General features: G+C 39.8%; 1 protein-coding gene across 2 annotated transcripts in view; it reads right to left on the bottom strand.

Annotated features, from left to right (window-relative positions):
* Positions 1 to 13,475, bottom strand: part of oxr1a (oxidation resistance 1a) — a 168,129-nt gene extending 154,654 nt beyond the window's left edge. For both annotated transcript variants that reach the window (XM_040013142.1, XM_040013145.1), the window contains exon 1: positions 13,352 to 13,475. The gene's annotated coding sequence lies outside the window, so the exon portion shown is untranslated. The remainder of the gene's footprint in view (positions 1 to 13,351) is intronic.
* Positions 13,476 to 16,281: the final 2,806 nt, after the last annotated feature.

Here is a 16,281-nt window from a genome sequence, read left to right as displayed (position 1 = left end):
ATCAGCATCCAAGCATGTAATGGATTGAGGCGAATCCCTCGGACTGACAGCGGGAGAGCAGGTATCCCTACTGCTCAGACCTGCACTTCTGCTGAAAGCCGCCGACCGTAAACCATCAATGACACGGTGGCGATGTGTTCGACATAACACAGGAAGCTTTAAGCTTGGGGGCTGACACAGCCGCTTTACAAAAAACAAAGATGAGCTAAGCACGTTTTTCAGCACATTGTTTAGACAGCCATCGTGCCAAATGGTTCCCAGCAAGGCCACAGCCTCACTGTATCAAATCCATTCTATTGTTAATGCAAACTCTCCATGAAACTCGCTCTGCGAATGACTGATGAGATGAAAAGATAAAGACACGAGCCAACATGGTTCCTGGATAAAATCCAGAGTGCAAGCAAGAGTAGTAGAGGATCGATCAGGGGGCAGGATTAGCTGGGCCAGCATGCAGCTAAATCAGTAACAGCCACAAAGATGCACAGAGGAAAGAAAACAACTCCAGCACTTGCCACATAAATACAGCAGGTATTTTAAGCACTGCACGTCCCTGTTCTTTTTCTAGTACCTCAGAAACAAACACTTCTGCTCCATTCATATCGGAGATAATGCGCTCATTTTGTTTTTGGTCCTTTTTCAACTCCTGATTTGGACATTTGACTTAAACACAAGGCATAAGTGTATGAACAGCATGTCTAATGTAAGCTTAATGATATGGTGAGTTAAAATCCAATTTAGGCCAACCAAAATTAAAATCTAAGTACAGTAGCTGCAGTGGCATTTCAATCAAGGCCCGATTTGGTGCAGTGATATGACTCATCTTCCCTTCTGCTCCCCTCTCTGGTCCCTCTGGCTGTCCCATTGTCTACATCTCTCCATTGTTTAAATCTCTCTCACCCTCTGGTCCCTCATTTCTCCTTTTTTCCCCAGTTCATTTTCTTGGCTGTCTGGCAGTGCACGCAGAGCCTGATTGCAGTACGTTTCCTGAACTAATAGGGGTCACATTAGCCTGGCAGGAAACACAATCCTATTATGGAAATGCTCAGTCAATTACTGGGCAAGGAATAAACACCCTCTCTGTCATTTCTGACTATCATATTTGTGTTGGGCTAATGGTAGCAATGCACGGCTGTTATCTTCTCGATGGCGTCTTATCTGCATCTCCCGGAGGAACACAGGCATACGTTTGAGGACTGCGTCATTGCTGGAGCTACGCCGGATCTGCCTGCATGAGAGCTTTTCCCCTTCAAACCAAACATCTCCACGAGAATTTTTCCAGCCACTCGCCAGCCGTGAGGGATAATGGAGTCATTATGTTTCATGTTCATGTAATAGCGCTCCATTATTGATGCTAAAAGTGACAACTGATTGTATCTGATTCTGAGTGCCTTTCACTTAATTAATCATATTGATTTACACCAAAAAGATGAAAATATTATAGAGAAATAATTATTAAGCTAATAGCTTTGACATGTTTAAAAGCTCCCTGCAGCTAATACGTTTGAGCTCTTTAGTTTAATTTAACTTATTCTACCCTATAATACAGCACTGGGAGTCTCATTGTAGCCTGAATTATAACGGATACGTATTTCAATGCTCTGTAAGCTAAACTATGCTTCTGAAAATCCAGCTACAGGGAAATATAGCAGGTTATAAATGTTTCCTAAATTACTGCTTCTCTCACACACAAGTTCACACTGGGCAAGCTCTTTCTTTTTTTTTCGCTAGACTTTTGTCTGTCATGAGATGTCACAAAAACTGCATGGAGGAGCAAACTAACGTTTTATTACAGTAAGATAGTTCTGAATTGCCACTGGGCTCAAAAGCAAAATATATGCTTATTTGGCTAGTACATGTATGCTATGCCAGAAGAAGAAGACTCAGAGAAGGAATAAAGTGATAATTTTGGAAATTCGTTTCATAGCCAAAGGACAGCAGATTAGATTCATACCAGTATCAGAACTGTGTTACGCATGAAGCGAGATTTCAGAGGCGGAGCACAGTAAAAGTTGTTCATTTAAAATAGCAGATATTGCCAATATTGAGATTCTTGAGTGAGTAATATTGAGTAAAAACCCCAAATACTGATATATTGATCATATTTTCTTTTCTATATACACACTTGAGCTGCACAAGTAATCAAATTTTAATCTTGATTAAGATTTTGACTTGACTCGAGCAATACCGAAAGTGTGTGCTCCACCAATAGAACTCAAAGCAAAAGCAAATCAAGCTCTCCCTAAATCACCCCCTGATCATGCACCAATCACAAGTGTTCCCTGCACCACATAGCTTGAAGTTTCCCGGACCATTAACACCACGATAAAGACAGATGTACAGCAACATTCAAATGTCTGGCACAGCTCTCCTTCTGCATGTCCCCCTTCGCTACATCCGCGAACCTCGTCTTTGGTCTTCCTCTTTTCCTCCTGCCTCAGCTCCATCCTCAACATCTTTTGTCCAGTATATCTACCATTCCTCCTCCAGCACATATCCAAATCATGTCACTCTAACTTCATCTCCAAAACACTCAACCTGAGCTGTCCCTCTGAAAGTACTCATTTCTAATCTTGGTCATTCTGGTCACTCCCAATGAAAGTCTTCACATCTTCAGATCTACACCTCCAGCTTGGCCTCCCGTCTTCTTGTCAGTGCTACTGTCTCCAAACCATACATCACAGCAGGTCTCACTACCATCTTGTAAACCTTCCCTTTCACTCTTCGCACTCTTCTTTGGCCACTCCAACATCTTCCATTCACCTCTTGTGCACCATCCATTACTTTTGATAGTTGATCCCCGGTATTTTTAACTCATTTTACCTTCACTACCTTTGCTCCTTGCATAGTCACCTTCCCATCCATCTCCTCTCACTCACAAAAAATGTATTTAGTCTTGCTTCTACTTATTTTCACTCCTCTTCTCTCCAGGGCATACCTTCACCTCTCCAAGCTCTCTTCCACCTGCTATCTACTCTCACTACAGATCACAAATTCCACTGCCCTTCCTCCTATATATCTCCTTACCTCCATAAGTATGTCATCTGAACTAACCTCCTTTCCACCCTCTTCACAGTGCCCTCACTTCCTCCATATTAATCCTCTTCACTGCCTGATTCAATAACTGTCCTTCATCTGTCCTCACATCATCATGCACTATTTAGAAATACTTGAGATTTGATGATGATGTTAACCAAGAACAAATCATATCCAAAGCAACACAACTAACTTATACAACCACCTGGAAACATCACATTGCAGCACAATTCAAGCATGAAGGCCAAGAAGAATAATGGCTGCTACATCAATCATCGAACATCAGCTCAATGCGTCCACATATCCATCCAGCCCAATGATCACAATTAGAGTTGCATTCCTTTCGGCCAAAGATGTCAAAAGATGTGAGATAAAAAGGGAAATAGTCAACTTACTGAGCAAAATACATGATATAAAATTATTTTTCCAAAGTGGAAAAACCTGCAGTGTATACAAAATATCACAGAGAAAACAGAGAGGAATCTCACATCTCTCACATGCATCGCTGAAGTACAATAAATGGATTGAAATGATGTGAAAGCAGTGTTATATTTACATTACATTTATGTCACTTAAATCAATGAATAATCACGACAATAATCGAGAGAATCATTTTGGCCTCGTGTGGGGCTAACACACACATGCCCACATATATAGAGAGATAACGTATATTGTTGAGTGATATCAAGAAGCTGATGGGGTTATGGTTCATTTACTTTTGACCAGTAAATTTCACAAACTACTTTGCAATTTACTGTGAAAACACTGCTTGACCTCGTACTAGTTTGCTCAGTTGAATCATAGTCGGCTAAGTGGCAAGTACTGCAAACGGTGTTGGAGCTCTTCACCATTTCTAAAATAGTATTTTTTCATTTTATTTGTTTTGGCATTATATTCTGCTAAAAAGAAAAAACTTGCACAGGAGCTGCAAAGAAACAGAAAAAAGACAAAATCTTTGCAGCAAATTGGAACTGACAAATTGGTCAAGACTGTAATATAGTTGGCCTCATTGGTTGGTTGTAGCCCCCCAATCATATGCTTGAATCAACCTAACCATTTTTACCTCTCATAAAGACTGAAATGGTCACTGAAAAGTTTGATTTACAGAAATAGTAACAAATATTGTCATTCGAACCAAGCAGCAAAGTCATTCCTCACGCCAGGGGGACGTTCCTCATAACATCCTTGAATTTAGGCACTCCACAGGCCCCTGAGAAAACAACTCAGAATCTCTTCTGAGTTCGGCATTTACACAAAATGAACCTCTGCTTTCCTGGGTTGATCTAGTTCTGCTTTTTGTGTGTGGGTAGGGGGGAGGGGCTTCACATGATGACGACAATTAAAATAAAAAGTATAAATAAAAAGAGAAAACCTCAGCTTTCCAGCAGTCTTGCTTGTGGCAAGGTATGTACAGGATCCTAGAACCCTGTCAGTTCGAGTTAAGGGCGTGCATGCATTTGGGTCGGGGACGGCTCCCTGCTGAGTCACCTCCCTGCATGATGTTAGGCTGACGGAGACAAATGCCCATAGAGTGTCAGTCAAAAGTGACCCCATCCCCTTTGCTTTGATTCAATTAGCTTTCCAGCAGTGTCCCAAAGTGGAACCAAAGGCAATGTTCACTCAACTTAATCAGATTTTAGTTTGCTGACAGCATTGTCTTCCTCCCATCAAGTTATGTGGGGCCCATTTGGTGATGTATGTCATCTGGCTGTCACATTATCACTCCATTCACGGGTACGGGAAAGGCGCTCAGAACGTGCCCTTAATTTACCTGGACAGTTATTACTATCATCAGCGTTGTCATTAAAGTAAGATTTGCAGATTTATCAGAAAATGTCAAACTGGTTAAAAAAAATGACAGAGCAAAGGATTCATAGCTGTCAAATCACTTTGATGGAAACGCACTATAAAATATCCTAAAGGGTGGTGCCACCCTCTTCTTTATCCTATCCATATAATCGCCAATGTGGGTCACAGGGTGGATGCAACACGGGCCAAGCAGCCTGAAAGGAGAGAGGAGGCTGGTTTGCTGCTCTTCTAAAGGGAGGAGGAAACAAGAGGGGGTCACAGGGCTGAGTTCCTGTAGCTTAGCGTGGAAAATCCTCTTTAATCCTCCAACCAGTCCCATGGAGCGGTTTACTGTATGTACGTAACGCTATTATGGAACCCAACCAAACACCCCCCTTGTGTACGCTACACCCTTTGCTTCCTCTTCATGCCCTCCCAAATGTTCACCTGTTTTGTTTTTTTTAATTTGTTTTTTTTTTGTTTGATGTTTTTTCTTCTTATGGTTTTTTGGGTTTTTTTTAAGATTATCATCATTAGATAGTGAGCCAGACATAAGAATCGCACAGAGTGGTGAGAAAAACAAATCAGCCTTCGGGGTATTTATACCAAAATGAGGGAGGACTAGAGGGGGGCCACTTTATGGCCTGCAGTGTGGCTGACTAATCACAGTTTTCTTTTAGATACACAGTAAACTCATTACAGATAACATAAACCACGTCTAGATGTAAAGAGAAGTTATTTCTAGCAAAGTGCATATAAAGCATCAAAGTGCCATGAAAGCGCCGTCCTGTTCAGGAGATTCCTGTTTGTTTTGGAAAACAATGTTTTAAATTATTTAAACCCACCAAGCTCCATAATGGAAGAATGTATTTTGTGAAAGCTTAAAATGAATTTTCAGCTAGACTCCTGGAATCACATTACAACACAAGGCAACAAATCATCTGTGTCACTGCCTTGTCATTATCTAATTGTCTCATTGTGGACTCAGGACCATCTCCTTCCTTACCCTGTCTGTATCCCTCTGTTTATGCTCTCCAAAACCACACTTCCCTATTCTTCCAATGCAGACTGCTGGTACAGAACACCCAAAAAACTGAAAACACAGTATACAATGTGAGTGCTTGCAAAATAAATAAATAAAAAAGCAGCCAAAAAAAAGTAAGCAGGCAAAAATGTAATTCCTTGTTAAATATATCCACATTTAGCTAATATGTCTGTCATAAAACTTCTGATCCAAGAATCACTTGGTGATCCAGGATTGGGTGATCTTAGTAAGGATAATTGTATTTGTTCAGATCTTCAAAGCAAGCAGTCAGATTTGTTGCTTCATCATGAATAAGTGCGTGCTCCTGTGGTCTTTGACAAAGGAAAACTGTCGATACTGAAAAGGTCAACTGTATTAATGATAAATTCTTTAATATTTCAAGCAAACAGCAGATCACCATAGACCAGGGAAGCACAAGTAAAATATTATTTAACCCTCTGAGGTCAAAGTCATCATATGTGCTAACCCTAAGCCTGGGCCTACCCCCCCACTTTGGGACAGCACCAACCACTGCTAGCAAATGGTGCTTTGCAACATCTCATTAAAACAAATACCTGAATATCAAACACCTATTGACATGTTCAAAAATATAACACTAATATAAAACTAACGTGATTCAGAACATTTTTGTATGTATTATGCCATGTCATAAAATATAGAAAAAGCTTCTGTGTTATTTACAGTGAGATGTAACATAGAAAACATAAGCTTGGTTATTTTGTTGGCTTCAATCTATTTTTGTTTTGTAGGACTTATGCGCATCAAACTGTCAATAAAATCTAAAGAACTGAATCGTAAGGATTAAAAACTGGTATATAGTTTGAAGTTTGCACTATAAAACACAACTGTGATAACTGATGATGTTATATGCACTAAAATATGAACTGGCTGATTTTGAAGGGTTAAAGGGGCTCTTCTGTCTTGTAGGACCAGCAGAATGACTTTGTTTAAAGCTTGTTTATTCTTCTTTTTAATATTGCATTTATAAGCAGGACAGTTGAGTAGACTACAGAGAAATTTCAACATGGTAATAAACACAAACCAATTATTCCTTTTTTAGAATGGAGCACTGGCAGCCCCCTGGAATAATGAGTAAGGCTACGCCACAGGATCCCAACTGCATAACTGCACTGATCACAACTGGTTCTACCCACATTGATGCAACATCATTGGTCATTTAATCCCGCCCATATTAAATAAACCTGCTTTATTCCTGTGACAACCAATCCAATAATTTCCAAAAAACAGATAACACACAAAAAATTGAGTAAATAATCATGCATCATAATTAGTGCTTCATAGCTAACGTTCTGCTTGTTTGAGTAACAAAAGGGGCCTATTATAATCTATGATGCTGTTGTTATTGTATGTCCACCTCCATATTTGCATTGTTAGATTACATGCTCTGTCCACCATGCAAACACTAAGTGTGTGTGTGACAGAGAATAAAGAAAAGCTTAATAAAGTAAAGAACACTGCAAAGTACTGTGCAGAAGTCTTTAGCTACTTCTTAATTCTTTATATTTTGCTGGGAAAATGGGAAATAAGTGCAGCTATTTATTGAAATATGCACAGAAAGAGTTTTGGGCTTAAAAGTCAATACTTGGTATGGCCACCTGTTTCTTCAACACAGCCTGAACTTTTTTAGACAGCTTTCTGTAATTTCTTCATGAAGTAGTCTACATGAATTGTTCTACAGGCTTCTTGAATGATTTTTGTTCCTTAACAAAGCCTCCACTGTATTTACAGATGGCTGTAGACACTCACTGTAGTAGATCTGTTGCCACTGGTTTTCAGTCCACTTCTTGTGTATTTTGGCATACCTCAAATAGGAATAATTATCCAGGCTTCTTGAAGGACATTCAAAACTCTTCTTTCTTCCATATGCTATCAAGGTGATCCTGTACTCCTTCAATAATGCTGAGGTCCTGAATCTGAGAGACCAATCCATGACACATCGTTTTCCACTGTGTGTTTTTCTATCCAGGCATGCTCTTTGGACATTAGCAGTATGGGATCACTGTCATGTTGAAAAGTGAAGCTGTTGCTAAGATCCCTAACACCACTGTCTGAAATGCAACCCAAACCATAACAGAGTCTTCACCATGTTTTACAGATGGCTGTAGACACTCATTGTTATACTTGTTGCTGTCGCTGCAAAAGATACTATATTATGCCTGTCAAACTGCATTATTTTTGGTTAAGTGGCTTATATGGTTGTATGCAGCTGGATGTATCCTCATAAGCGCCATAGATCCTTTAACAATTTGTAAACAGTAATAACACAGGTAAGGATGTGCACACGTTTTGGGAAAGGAGATGTAAGAGTCTGTCAATCTAGAAAAAGGGATTATCCACAAAAGATCCTGCAAACTATCTAAACAGATTAACTTTGATGACCAGCAACTCACTTCCTTGTGGCAGCACAGGAACAAGCTCTAAGCACAAGAGCAATAGTTCTGGGGTCTATCACACCAGGATAGACCCCAGGTGCAGGCTGTGTAAAGATGCCTCTGAGACAATCCAGCATATAACAGCATGGTGCAAGATGCTAGCAGGCAGGGCATACATGGAACGGCATAACCAAGTGGTCGGCATAGTGTACAGGAACATCTGTGCTGACAAGGCCTGGAAGTCCCGAGGTCAAAATGGGAGACGCCCCCTAGGGTGGTGGAGAATGACCAAGCTAAGATCCTGTGGGACTTCCAGATACAGACAGTGATAGAGCGATAGATGTAGCTATACCAAGTGACAGCAACATCTGGAAGAAGGAACCCAAGAAGCTCAAGAAATGCCTGAGAGAAGAACTCGGGAAGATGTGGAGGGTGAAGGTAACAGTGGTAATCGGAGCACTAAGTGCAGCGACCCCCAAGCTAGGTGAGTGGCTCCAGCAGATTCCAGAAACAACATCGGAGATCTCTGTCCAGAAGAGCGCAGTCCTAGGAACAGCTAAGATACTGCGCAGGACCCTCAAGTTCCCAGGCCTCTGGTAGAGGACCCGAGCTTGAAGAATAAAGACTTTTCCCAACGGCAATTTATTTTATGATTTTTAAAAAAAAAAAAAATCATAAAGACCTGTAGACACTCAGTCATTTCAGTATTTTTTTTTCTTTGTTTGAGCTTTGCCTTCACATTATTTATTTCGTAACTTGGATTCCTTAGATTGGCTACTCAGTGTTGTGTACCGTTTATGTTTTAATACTCTGCTTCATGAGTTTTGAACAAAAATGATCAAGCTTCATAAAATATATTTTATATATTTCTTTAAATAGTCGGCATAATAATAATTATGTATTCTTATTACCCAGTCATCAGAGTTGACCGATGATGACATCCGGGAAATAAAGGTTGTGGAGCTAGATGCTGCAGTGCTGACAAGTCTAGGGAACAGTGACACAGAAACAACGTCACTGGACACTGATACGGAGGAACAACCAGGCTTGCTGGAGCCCTTGACTGCTTTATTTAACACTCACTCAGGGAACTCTCACCACAGGAAATAAAGGTGAAAAGTGAAGAAACATTTCACAAACTTAAATGCAGCATCATCAATTTGAAACACTAGAATGTGTTAAGATAACACCACTGGCACACCCATCGGATCACACGTACTAAATTTCACCATGTGACCACAACGGATAAAAACAGCAAAATTAATTATGGATATAATGCAGTACAACAAAACCAAGTTAAATGTCCCATCTGTTCTTTAGGGTGAAACCATGGAGGAAACAGCAAGACAACATTATAGTGAATGCAACAATACATTTGATATGGTGGGTTTTAATACCTTAAATCTGTAGGCTAAATCAGTGTTATTTAAGGCCCACTCTTAATTTCATTAGCAAAAACCAATAAGATGATCCTGCAGAATGAGATTTTGGCAAATTATTTCTACACTGTCTGTGATTTTGTCTGTTATATTCAAAGATAAAGGAGGTAAGTCCTGTGAAAGAAAGCATTTGCCCCATTTTGCATTTAATAGTGGCATAGGAAAACGCAGAGTTTTTCAGCTCCTCTCTAAGCTTTGCATTTTCAGCTTGAAGTTTTTCTCCTGCTGCAGGTTCACACAGTCATTCTGAAGCTGAGTGTATCTCAGGTTTAGATCATCATATTCTCTCCTTGGGACTGGGATATCCTCTTCAGCTTTAATACAGAAATGTGAAAAGTTAGGATATGCAGGCACAAGCTCACAACAAATTGGTTGATTCTAAAAATATATATATCCTTACCAGGACATTGATCCAGACAGTCACACTACACTGATTAATAGCCAAATAGCAAACCTGCTAATGCAGCTTACTTTAGATATTATTATTCATATAAAGCAGGAATTATAGTGTAACCAGAGTAGATAAATAACTTACCTGATGTAAATTGGCGCTACAAATGCGAGCATTTCTGATTGTGTCCTCAGTCCAGCTTTCGTCAACACGTTTAATGGCTTGCTACCACAGACGCCTCAGATTTCTCAGAAACGGCTGGGATCCCGTCGTAATTCTGTACAACTTCAACCCGCTGTTTGTAGAGGAGTGATTTTGACAGCCAAACACGCAACAACCCAACATTTTTATGATGATAACACTTTTAAATCAAGCTTTACAACTGTGTTGTCTCGTCATCCTTATCTGACTTAATGGGATGACGCTTTACCTCCGCTGCCAAAATGCACACGCATGCTTTTGATGACGTAGGCAGCAAAAGGGTCTATATGATGATAAATCAGGGATAATAAGGAACTTTACATTGAACTACAGTGCTTAGAAACCACAGAATCCCAGTGGAACCACTTATATGTGCACGAAGCCTCACAGGGTTATCGCCTACACCTTGACCTTTACATCACAGCATGCCCCTCAGGGTAAAAGCAGTCTGTGCTACATATAAGGGCTTATTTAAAAGTCTACTAGCAGCACTTTAAATAAGTCTTCCCAAAGAGTGCTTTCAAGGAACACTGTCTGATCTCATGTTAGCAATTTACTTTTTGCCTGTATTCTAAGGGTAGTGCAGAAGTTCTCAGTCTACCTGAGAGCTGTGTGCATTGATGAGCGTGCAGAGATAGAGGAGATAGAGGAGGCTGCAGTTGTTGTTGAGCCTCACACAGTCGAGAGATACCGAATTTTTTCGTGGCTATCTTGATAGACATCAAGCCTCGTCCCTCACAGCTTCAGCTTATCAGCGCGGAGAAAAAAATAAATAAAAGATCAGAAAGCATAAAAGCGCAGTTTGATGCACTTGAAATACAGATAAGGATATATTTTTATTAGGAGCCAACTAATTGAATTTGTTTCTTTTTAAAACAGCATGTATGAAATCATTTCCACTAAGTGAATACAGGTCAGTTTCATCAACGAGAATCTCGATGCAGTAATCAATTGGTAACGGCAAGAACTCACTGATGTTTGCAGGGTGAAGGATTAATCAAAGCCAGCAGGACCGTGCATGATTTCATCATAAGAGTCATGACTGAAGGTGTGTGCGCATGTGTCTGTGTGTGTGTCACTACTATTTTTTCTACTGTAGTAACAGTTCTATGGTAAAGAACATGGCAGATTCTAATAGTTGAACAGGTTAATATGTATGTTAATTGTTTACTACTGCAATGTTGTTGAAAGGGGAGCTTGAAAACCCTCATAAAATGTTGTTCAGTGGTTGTGAACACAGACTACAGTTCATGCTGCCACTAAAGGGAGGGCGGTGTGTCTGCCTGTCTGCAGCAGTGCTGTGTGAAGCTGTGTGTCAGCTGGATGAGGCAAAGACAGCACTGCTGGCACTGAAAATGTTGCAAAGTAGTACCTAATCCGATAGTTGTTTTTACTGTTGATTGTTGGCCTATCTCAGTACCAGGTTTTTGCAAGCCCTAGTCTTGACATTTCTAAAATGTTGGTAGCAGAGCTAAACACTCAGTTACTACAACACAACGCTCAACTGACCAATATTTTTTCTAAACAATTCATTATTTAGTCTATGACATGGGAAAAACAACAACTCTATATTAAAAAAAAAACATCATGGCTTTTCAAATATCATTGTCTTTGAGCATATTATATATACAGGAAAGTTAACACACAGTCTAAATATAGCTGTAGTTTACGAGTATGTATATGGTTTGATTTATGCCTAAACTATTTTTTATTTATAAATGTCCAAAATAATGAAAAATTACATAATCCAAGTTACTTTTTAAGCAAAATGCCACATTACCAAACTGTGTTTTCTTATATTTTACTGGATATTAGCAAAACATGCAATTAAGAGATTTTTGCATTAGCGTACAGGAAACACCCTGGTATTCTTTTTTAACTTCTCCCAACCTTTGAAAGATGATTCTTTAGAAAATGCTTTTTGTAGCTCTTTTTAAAGAATTCTTTTTTACATGGATTGATGGCAGCATTGTTAGAAAACGGTTTGCCTGAGCAGCATGAAGGATCATCTGAGCAAGTGAAACAAGATGAGCAGTCATCACAAAAATCAGACACTTTACCTGACAACTCCTCTCCCCGTTTTCACTCTGATTTGACCTTGAACGTCTCGCTGCCCTTGACCAAGCTACCTTTCACATCAGTGAAGCCACCGTGTCTGTGGACAGTGATCCAGCTCCCTTTAGTTAGCTCTGTGTTCGTGACTACCTTCTCCCTTATATGTTTTACCAGCATGTATAATAAGTGATTAAAAGGACAATACACAGGCTTCCACCACTTGACTCCCAGAGGCAGCTCATTCTGCACCTTATGGGAATACCTTATTGCATTATGCAATGGTGTAATAGGCTTAGTTAGCTACATACTACTCTGCAGGGGAAGATGAGGAGGGGAGGGGAGTTGTGGCCACACTTAGATGACTCACTTCATTAAGTCTACCTTCCTAAGAGCTTTCTAGTTGCTGAGGAGTGAACTTTCCATGCTCCCACATTAGCACAGACCTCAGATAACATGTACTGTTGAGTAAATAACGTAAACATGGTTCAATACACTTTCGTGCTGATGAATAGTCTGAATTCCCATTTTCTTTTGATTACTGTTTACCTTCCCTTTACCTCTGCATTATTTAGAACTAAATGTGGCTTATTACTGCTGCTCAGAGATGTATTCGTTCATTAAGCTCCTATAATGTACTCCAGGATAGCGAAAATGCAGCAGGAGCGCCAAAGGTAAAACTGATCTTAATGTAAGTACCGCTGAGGCGCATGAAGAACAAGCAGCTCAGGTTATTTGTTTAGTGGGAATAAGAGCCTCCCTTCACCTGAATTTCACCTGCACCGCTGAAAGCATCACAAGACTCCAAGCATCCCCAAGGAACTATTTTTAAACCATCCGGGTTCCTGAGCTGTAGCATCCGCACAGAAACACTACACTTTGCAAACATTAAAGCTTTATAAGGAAACGACTTATCCGACCACATGTGAAAAAGAAAAAAGAAAAGAAAGAAGAAGCCGGGCTATCCGTTTGACAGAGAACAAACATGTCGCTGCGCATCGGTACTTACTTTTAGAGGGACATTGCGCGATGCCGCCTTTCGGATGCTCGCAAACACACTCGCGATGAAAGTATTTCTTCTTCAGGCGTGCGCCACGGCAGGAATGTACACAGAGGCAGACATGCGGAGTCATTTGACCTTCTCCCAATAGAAACTACCATCGGTGAGACGTAGGAGAGGGGAGGAGCGGACCAAACCAAACCGGGCAAGCGTCCCGGCAGAGCGGAGAAAGCGGAGAGGGGAGGGGAAGGGGGAGAGCTGTCATCCTCAGATACACTGCAGGAATAAAAATGACACAGTGGCTGCAGATAAGGAAGAAATACACGATTCTAGTGAGCAAAAACAGACCCACTAAGCTTAAACGGGTTTAAGACTGTGGAACTATTAGGGTTTGTTCTGGCTCCAGCTAATGATCACATGATATCCATACTAATATTACTACTAATAATAATATTAACAGGCTGTCAAAAAAAGAAGTCATTTATCACATTTACTTTTAAATACAAAATAAACATTAGAGATATAAATAAAACTTTATGTACTTGAGTAAAAATAAAAAAAAGCAAAATGTCATAAGGTACGGCAGTATGCCATAAAAAGTGTGGCATAACCACTAGTAGTAATTTTTGTTGAAATGTATGAACATGCATAAACTGAGCAGGTGTTTCAGAATCTTAACTTGTAAAGAAACTATTAACTAAACCTGGCAGATAAGCTTGAAGCAAGAGGTACACTGGTGGAACGGTAAAAAGTGAGACAAAGGGTACAAAAAAAGGAAAAACAAAGGGGAGGAAAGAAATGCTTGAAAGTACTAGAACTTCTATAATATAGGCAGAGCAGTGCTTTAGAATGTTCTTAATTATTTTTAGCTGTGTGAACAGACTAACAATTAAGTACATTTACAAATTTCATCAAAATAAATAACATTTGTATTAATCACAGTTCACCGATAGGTTAAAGTTAACTGCTGTGTATAGTAGTGTATATTTTAGGTTATTATTGAATGCACAAGAGGTGATGACTTACCTAATTTATTCCTAAATGCTTAAACAATATCAGTCTCAAGAGTAAAGTACTGCACACCAAAAGGAGCTCCTTCGATACACAAATTTCACTGCAGGCATACACTTTGCATGTGACAAATAAAAGGCTTGATTGATTGATTGTATTAGAAGAGGCAAAATACAATATAGCAATTGTAGACAACAAAGTGGTTTCAGGGATGCAACCCTATGGTGCAGGAAGGAATCCACGTAAACAACTTAAAAAATTATTATACACTATATTGCTAAAAGTATTCAGTCACACATCTAAATCATTGAATTCTACAAACTTTGTGAAAGAAGTATAGTTGTGAGATTTCCTAGCTACTAGGTATTCAACAGTCAGCTGTTAACTGTATTATAACAAAGTGGAAGCGACGAGGAACGACAGCAACTTAGCCACAAATCACAGAGTAGAGTCAGCAGATGGTGAGGTGCGTGGCCCGTTTCTGGACAATTTCATACTACTAACTTTGTGGGAATAATTTGGGGTTGGCGCCTCTTGTTCCAACATGATTGCACACCAGGCACAAATCAAGGTACATAAAGACATAGATGATCAAGTTTGGTGTGGAAGAACTTGATTGGCCTGCACAGAGTTCTGACCTCAACTCCAAAAGAATACCTTTGGGATGAATTACAGCAGAGACGAGCCAGGCGTTCTCATCCGACATCAGTGTCTGACCTCACAATGGTCAAAAATTCAATTTGACACACTCTTAAACCTTGTGGAAAGCCTTCCCGGGAGACTGGAAGCTGTTATGGCTGCAAAGGGTGCGCCGACATATTAAACACATTGGGATGTCACTGAAGTTCATGTGTGTGTGAAGGCAGATGAGCCTTCACACACTTATGTTTCGTTGTGCCATGACCAGATGAGGTACAGCCATGTTAGAGAGATAAGGCCCAAAGCCAAAATTTTAAATTCAGAATTGAAAATTTATGGCTACATTGACAACACCAGGAGTTCATGCCCGCTGAGCTGGAAACAGCATTTCTCAAGTATAAATGAAGACTTGTTACTGTATTGATTGATAGAGCTCTTCAGCAGTGAGAGGCTAAAATCGATGAGCACCACGTGGAGTTTGAAGACTGAGCGCTGATGACAGATGCCTGTGATGCCTACCCTCCTGAACACCCCAGAGCTCACTCATAAATAAATAAAGGAGACAGTACATTTCCTGAGAAACAGCTTGTTTAGTTGAAGGAAAGGCTTGTGTATAGGCTGCTTTTCACTCTGGATCATTTACAGAACACAAAAGGGACGCACTAAAAAATTAGAAATTACATGAGCTTACACAATGGGCACCAAATGGAACAACAATCCATTAATCAGAAATTAGTTAAAGAGGCACTTTATTGCAGCAATAACATTTAGGGTTGTGTGTGCGTGTCTTTTCTCACACCAATCATAAAAATGTAAATGGTGGCGCACAAATTAATTTGCTTTGAGACTTACTGGGTAGCAGTAAACATGAATTTCTCATCCATGTAAGTCTGAGTAAATTGCCTAGGAGATATTGCATACAATCTTAGATAAAATGTAAAATAGTTAAGAAAAAATTCAACATGATCTCATGCTCCATGGGTGGAACCTATAGACTGATATAGTTAATAAAAAGTGGAAAGTATCTGAATACACATTCACATAAGCATTACTAGAGGCAATAATATGCAACATCATATTTTGAAATCATATCAAGTGCTGCTACTTTGGTATTGATTTTGTAGTGAAGCTGCATTGCAATTTACATTTAGCAAATTAGTTTTTATTTGCAGGAGAAACCTGAAAAATTAGTAGTTTTTCTTGGCACTACTGAAACATTTACTGTGTTGTACCATCTGTATAATGTATTCTCCTTGGCTATACAGGGATTTGCATTTCACTCGTTACCT

The sequence above is a fragment of the Simochromis diagramma genome, unplaced genomic scaffold (assembly GCF_900408965.1).
Source record: "Simochromis diagramma unplaced genomic scaffold, fSimDia1.1 OVJJ01000618.1, whole genome shotgun sequence".
NCBI lineage: Eukaryota > Metazoa > Chordata > Actinopteri > Cichliformes > Cichlidae > Simochromis > Simochromis diagramma.
The sequence above is the reverse complement of the archived record's forward strand: the minus strand, read 5'-3'. Positions and strand labels throughout refer to the sequence as shown.